This window comes from Gavialis gangeticus, unplaced genomic scaffold, assembly GCF_001723915.1.
Source record: "Gavialis gangeticus isolate Ggan-Ray unplaced genomic scaffold, GavGan_comp1, whole genome shotgun sequence".
Taxonomy (NCBI): Eukaryota; Metazoa; Chordata; order Crocodylia; family Gavialidae; genus Gavialis; species Gavialis gangeticus.
Genome location: NW_017729032.1, coordinates 260,379,428 through 260,385,853, shown reverse-complemented (window position 1 = coordinate 260,385,853; position 6,426 = coordinate 260,379,428). Strand labels below are relative to the sequence as shown.

At 34.9% G+C, this 6,426-nt stretch overlaps 1 protein-coding gene across 1 annotated transcript in view; it reads left to right on the top strand.

Moving 5' to 3' along the window:
* ALCAM (activated leukocyte cell adhesion molecule) overlaps positions 1-3,846 on the top strand; it is a 122,572-nt gene extending 118,726 nt beyond the window's left edge. Inside the window, exon 16 of the mRNA XM_019525792.1 lies at positions 306-3,846. The gene's annotated coding sequence lies outside the window, so the exon portion shown is untranslated. The remainder of the gene's footprint in view (positions 1-305) is intronic.
* Positions 3,847-6,426: the final 2,580 nt, after the last annotated feature.

Below are 6,426 nucleotides of genomic sequence, written 5' to 3'. Positions count from 1 at the left end.
TTTTGGGGGGGGGGGGAGGGAGGGGTGACAGGTTGGTATATTGAACACAAGTTCATTTCCCTACTGTCACTTTGTTTTCAGTTTAGAACTGCTATGTCACTGTGAGCTTCTTACTATTAAATTCACTGCTCATTAAATGAACACAATCGTTTTATCAACAGCACATCACAAAGGTTTGTCATCACTTAAGTTTTGAACATTAACTTCTATTTAACAGCAAAACAAGTGATTTACAAAGAGGTGATATTGGGATACCCTTTTAAACCCAATTTAAACTAACTGCTTTTTATTTTTTATATTTACAGAGAATACATATAGAACAATTGAAGCATGAACGTGGATTGTATTTAAAACATATACAAAGAAGTGACAGCTATTCATGGTTCAAGTATTAAGCAGATCATTCTACCAAGTTTTCAAAGGATTTTAGACACAATTATCTCAAGTTTAAAAAAAATCAAACTAATTTTGGCAATAGCCATGAGAATAGGTCACCATGTTGTGTTCTGTTTGAATATTTTTTTTGTAAATGTCTGCACTGAGGATTTCTTTTTGTTTGCCTTTATGTAAATTTTTTACGTAGCTATTTTTATACACTGTAAGGCTTTGTTCTGGGAGTTGCTGTTAATCTGATGTATAGTGTACTGTTTTTATTTCAATTGTTTTTATGATGCCCTTTGAGCAGGTACATTTCTAATTCTGATTGCCATCAGAAAAAAAATACCTTTGCTTTGTATAGCAAGTATCTAAAGCATAAGATTGTCTTATGGGAAAATGTCAAGCTCTTTTTCATTTCTTGAAATCACTGTAACAAGCAAGAGACAGCTATGACAAGAGTTAACTAAATTGTTTGTGAAAGTAAACAACAAAAGCCAGCTGACCAGAAAGGGAATAAACAGTTTCCAAAAAGAAAGCTGGGTATTTAACAAGGAGCTTACTACAAAGTTCTTGTTAGCCTGTGTACAAATGGCTGCTAATAATTCCTTTTCTTAGAGAGTGAAACACATTTTATTGATGCTTTGGAAAAGTATTGATTGTTCTCAGTTCTATGATAGCTATAGTGTAAGTGACTGGACTTTTGAATTTGTTTTAAATTCTTTTGGTTATCCACTGCCTTAAAAGTACTGTATCTTTTTTCCATTTCAAAAAAGATAATCAGTCAGAATTGGAGACTTTTTAAAACAGTGGTCATATCAAAGCTACATTTTTTCCCACAAAAATAGAATATATATTTTTTGTGTGTTTTTGTTAACTACGCGACAAATATTGAATGCACCTTGAGATAATTTTAGTGTTTTTAACTGGTACCTAATTTATCAAACAGTACATAAAACTGTAACAATGAAATGTCTATGTATCTTTAGTTACATTCAAGTTTGTAACTTTATAAACATGTTTTATGCTTGAGAATTTTTAGAACGGTAGCAAAAAGGAAACGTTGAGGTAGATGGCCACTCTAAGATGAAAATTACGAGTTTCTCTTAAGGAAAAAGATTAGTTTCTGGGAAAATGTAATAGACAATTTTGATAAGAAGGGGAAAATAAGTAAGCAGAACATCAGGTTTCCATTTACAAAAGTGATCCAGGGAAAAGCAAGTTTTTATAGATTGGTAGGCAAAAAATTAAAAAAAATGGAAATTAGGAAGTGTATTTTGCCACTTTTGCATTATTTAGGAAAAACACTGTTACTTGTAAATTTGTACAATGTTAAGTGTCTGGGCAATAGTGACTGATGTCTTAATAAAAGCTTCCTGTAGTGCATTGGCATGGATTAAATACACAAAATATCCTATAAACTCAATACTGTATAAAATTAGGAGGAAACCCTGTTATATTGCCTCTAAACTTTGAATTGTTAATGTTTTATTTGGCAAAAAGAAAAGAAATAATCTTGGTCAACATTTAAACCAAAGTAAAATGGGGGGGAAAAAACCAAAGTAATTTGTTCTGCATGGCTAAGCCATTATGTTATCTCTGTAAATATTGTGATTTTTTTTTCTTTTTTTTTTTTTAGTTTTGTTAAAAAAATTCTAAAATTTTTAAACACCTGTTTTCCAAAATAAAACATGAACACACAAATTACTTTATATACAAATATATCTTTTTCTTTTGGTGTGAAAACACTACCAAGTGATTATACATTTGAAAAAAGTGTGAGAACGACTCTTGCAAAAGAAAAAAAGTTGTAATGGAATAACCGTGGTTTTAAATATGATATATAAAAGACTTGATTTAACACTACAAACAGTTCCGAAATACAGAACTGAAATGTTTAAGGCTGATAAGAAAAGATATAACGAAGGGGTTGAATTATTAACCGCTACGTTGAAAAAATGAATGAAGATAATAACTATTCCTCAACTTCTACATGCACAATTGTGAGAGAGGATGAATCTTACCTTTTGAGATTCTGCTACAACTCCTATCCAGTTTAACTTTTCAGCGTTAGGAGCCAGATTTTCACTGCTCAAAGTTGGACTTCAGGCACGTTTCAGAAACCAACAGTGCAAAAGAATTACTGTTTCCATCCATGCCTAAAAGATAATAAATTGAAGTATGTCTTCACCTGCTTGTCTGACATTTCAGTTTAAAGGAATACTTATGAATGCAAAGAAGGACGTTTTCAAAACTCATGTTGTCACAGGCCACGATCTTGCAAATGCCTATGCATGTATTTAAGTTTACTCACATGGGAAGTCTTTTTGAAGTTGCAGGGATTCCTCATAGATATAGAGGCCTGCCCACACATCATACAGTCAGGGAAAAAGTCAAATATTATTAAAAAGTGAACAAACCCTCAAGTATAGAAGTATTGTTATATAACCACAGCATCTATCATTGTGCCATCTGGACATACTACAGTTAAGTTACACAGGTTATGGACTAGAGCCATGGCCCCAAATAAGACCTACAGAAATATGTGCCAAAGTCTACACTGTTACAGATTTGCTACTGTAGCTAAGTTTATTTGAGCTCACTAGTTACTTCATACAAAGAGTTTCTGCTTGCAAAGTGAAGAGACACAAAGATACTATTGCCTTCATTTTAAAGATAGAGACATGGGGAGACAAAGGGGTGGATCCGCCCAAGGTCAAATGGGAAACAGATGCCTGGAAATAGAATAAATATAGATGTTTTACAGTCTTACCCACAAGACCATCTCCTTCAGCATTAACTGAATGAACAGTTGATCCTGCTGAACTTTACATCTAGCAAAAGATAAGACAAACATTTACTTAGTTGCAGTCAAAGGTCCGTCTCCTGAAGGAAAATAAGGGTTTCAACTCAACTTTGGGAAACAAAAATAACAAAGGTTATTATGAGTCCCAATTCTGCCCTTTTATTTTTAAGGTTCTAATTGAGGATTTAGTATTCCTATCTGTGGCTTAACCTGTGCCCAGCTATACTTCAGCCCGTGTGGGGGAAAACCTGTAGGCTCTGCTTGAGCTTTCCAGTCCAATCTGAACTTCCTAGTCATTTTATTTCACGTGGCATAACCGCAACTGATACTGGCATTTATATAAGGAATACATTTTCAGCTGAAACAGCAGAGGCTCAGATAACCAATTCATGCATGTGTAGGAAATAAAAATCAATAAAATAATTATCCCCATCTGTTATACTGCATCTTATTCTTGACTTTCTACATTCCCCAAATGCAACCCCAACAATATGACTGACTTACTTACCTATTATGTATTTCACCTTTTCTTCGGTAGGTAATTTCTATTCTGCAGTTTTGAACCAGGTGAAATAAGTACATTGTATTTTTATTGGTAACTACTGTTTAAATGATACCTACATTGTTAAATGAACATTATGAAATATTAAAGTGAATACAATCCATATTGTATCAGCCATGGGTAGAAGTTATATGAATGAGTCATTTATTCATTGTTATTTAGACCTGAATTCCTCTAGGGAGTATCACAAATCCACTAAGTATCCCAGCTGCTGGACATGTAATACTACATGCATCTAGATGACTTCCTATTGACTTCACATTTAAGCAGCCATTCATAATCATCTCCAGTCAGGTTAGTGGCAATCTAGGAAATGAGGTCACCTCACTCAGTGCCTTGTAAATGTTTTCAGTATGGTGCAAAACCTCTACTTTTGACCAGAGTGCATACATCTGGAGACCTGCGTTTCCATGCATTTCAGAAGCACAGATCTGCAAAGAACCAAAAGAAAGGGCATTTCCGGATACAGAGACTGGTGTGAATGGCTGAGACCCAGAGCTTGTTCCAGCTTATAACCGTGCTCAGGGATCCAAGAGCAAAATAGACTTGTGGCTTTTAATCTAATCCAATGCTATTACTCTGTTTAAGAGCCTTGAAGACCCCCATTTCCCTTTAGGAAACATAAAAGATCCTCATTTGGTAGAACCGGGCCAAATTGCATGCAACAAGCAGCAGTTTTCAACAGCAGTGACAGACAGAAACTGGCTTTTACTGCACATGGAAAGTAAACAGGAAGCTTATTTAGCTGGTGCCTACACATTGCAAATCAAGGCATAGCTGCTCTACGTAGGTTTCAACTTCACTCCTCAACACAAATATGGCTTTTCCATTGCCTTCGCTCTCATTTTCCATCAGGTGATACCTCCCTTTTGTCTCGGGCACAGGGCCTGCAGGATCTTCTACTGCATCTCCTGATGCCCATTTTCCAATCTCTTTGCACAATTTCCCTCCTTCCACAAACCAATTGTTTTTGGTAGAACACCATTCATGGCACTGTAAAAAAAAAAAAAAATATATATTTGAAGGCAGGCTGATTAAGATGTTCAAAAATACAAAACACCAGAAATGAATCTAGGAGTACAAAGGCTTAGCTGAGAGAGCCAGAACAGCAAAGCTCCTTAGAGGAGATGCAACTTCTAGGAGGAATCATTTTCTGGTATAGTTAATCTACATGATCCTGTTTTGCACTATCACAGCTCAGCCAGCCATTCCTTATTCTGTATTTTTGCATTTGCTTGCTTCTTTCTAAATCTCATGTTTTGTGCTTGCAAGCCTGTTCTCTGAAGTGCCTACCACCGGAACCCAGTAAGTCTGCAGATGGCACACTATTAAATGAATCTTCAGTTCCATCCTTCAAGTCATTAATGAAGACATTGAACAGTACTTCATGCAGGACAGACCGTAGGAAACCCCCTTGATACCTCCTCTCTGCCTGACATTGAGCCATACATGACTACTCTTTAAGCAGTATTATGCAACTAATTACACAATTTCTAGTACTATGACCTAAAAGAAAGATTATATAGTAATGCTATAAAAAGTGAAAAATGGATCATACTAATTTATCATCATCCACATTATTTTAATAGTCTTCCACAGTTCGGCAGATTGCTGCTCTCATAATCACTAACAAGTCAACAATTCACCTCACAGCAAAAAAATTCCTTGCATCATGGGGCTGTATCATAAAGTCAATTCCAAATCTAGCAGAGAAGTGCTACTGTGCAGCATCTTTCCACTCAGAATCAAAGCACCCTAATCCTCCTTCTGCACTAGATTCCCATTATTTCTTCAGTAAATCTCATACATAAAAATATTGCTAATTGCAATTTGTTTTTGCGTGCCAGCAGGCAAATGCTGATTCAGGTCAGATTAAGTAGTTCAACACCGCCTACAAAAAAAAATGCATGAGGCTTCATTACTATTTCCATCCATTTTAGAAAAGGCTAAGTCTAGCATAGATCATAAAATGCACTTAAAAAGGAGAATTTAGCTAGTTTTATTCCCTGTATCTAGATTCTGTTAAAGAATTCAATAAAGTCTTCAATAAAATATACTCCAGCTTCTGCTTCAGTTTCAATTAAGCTGAAATAAAAGCTTTCCTCGGCATAGCTGAGCATCTAAATGTAGAATGTCAGGCTGAAAACCAAAAACCCCAAAATAGAGCAGTCTTGTTTCATTTTCTAAGCGGAATTAAATAAATCAGAATCAGGGTTTTATATCAGATTAGAGTTTGAACAATTTAAATTATGTTACTAATGTGTAGTATTACATCATAATTCTTTTTCTTTACAATGTACTTTTCTTGTTTGAAATGATGTTGCTTACTCTAATGGCTGAAATTCTGCTTCAGAATAAAGACACTAGGTACTACAGTACAGAACTCTCTCCGTCTCCCTCCTGGAGATTACATTAATATATTTGTTGATCCTCCTCCCCACCCCAACACAAAAGAAATCCGCCTGAAAGCACATCTCTCAGGAATACCATGTGAATTCCAAGTATTTCCCTCATTCCAAGTGTGGCAGAGCAGATATACTTTTAAATTTGTATTTAAAAAAAGAGCTTTTATTATTATTAATGTTCTACATTTAAACTTACTGGGCTCTCTACAAATATGTTTGAATTTTATTTTAAAATGGCCACCATATTTAAGATCTCCATTTATAGTTATACAAATCAT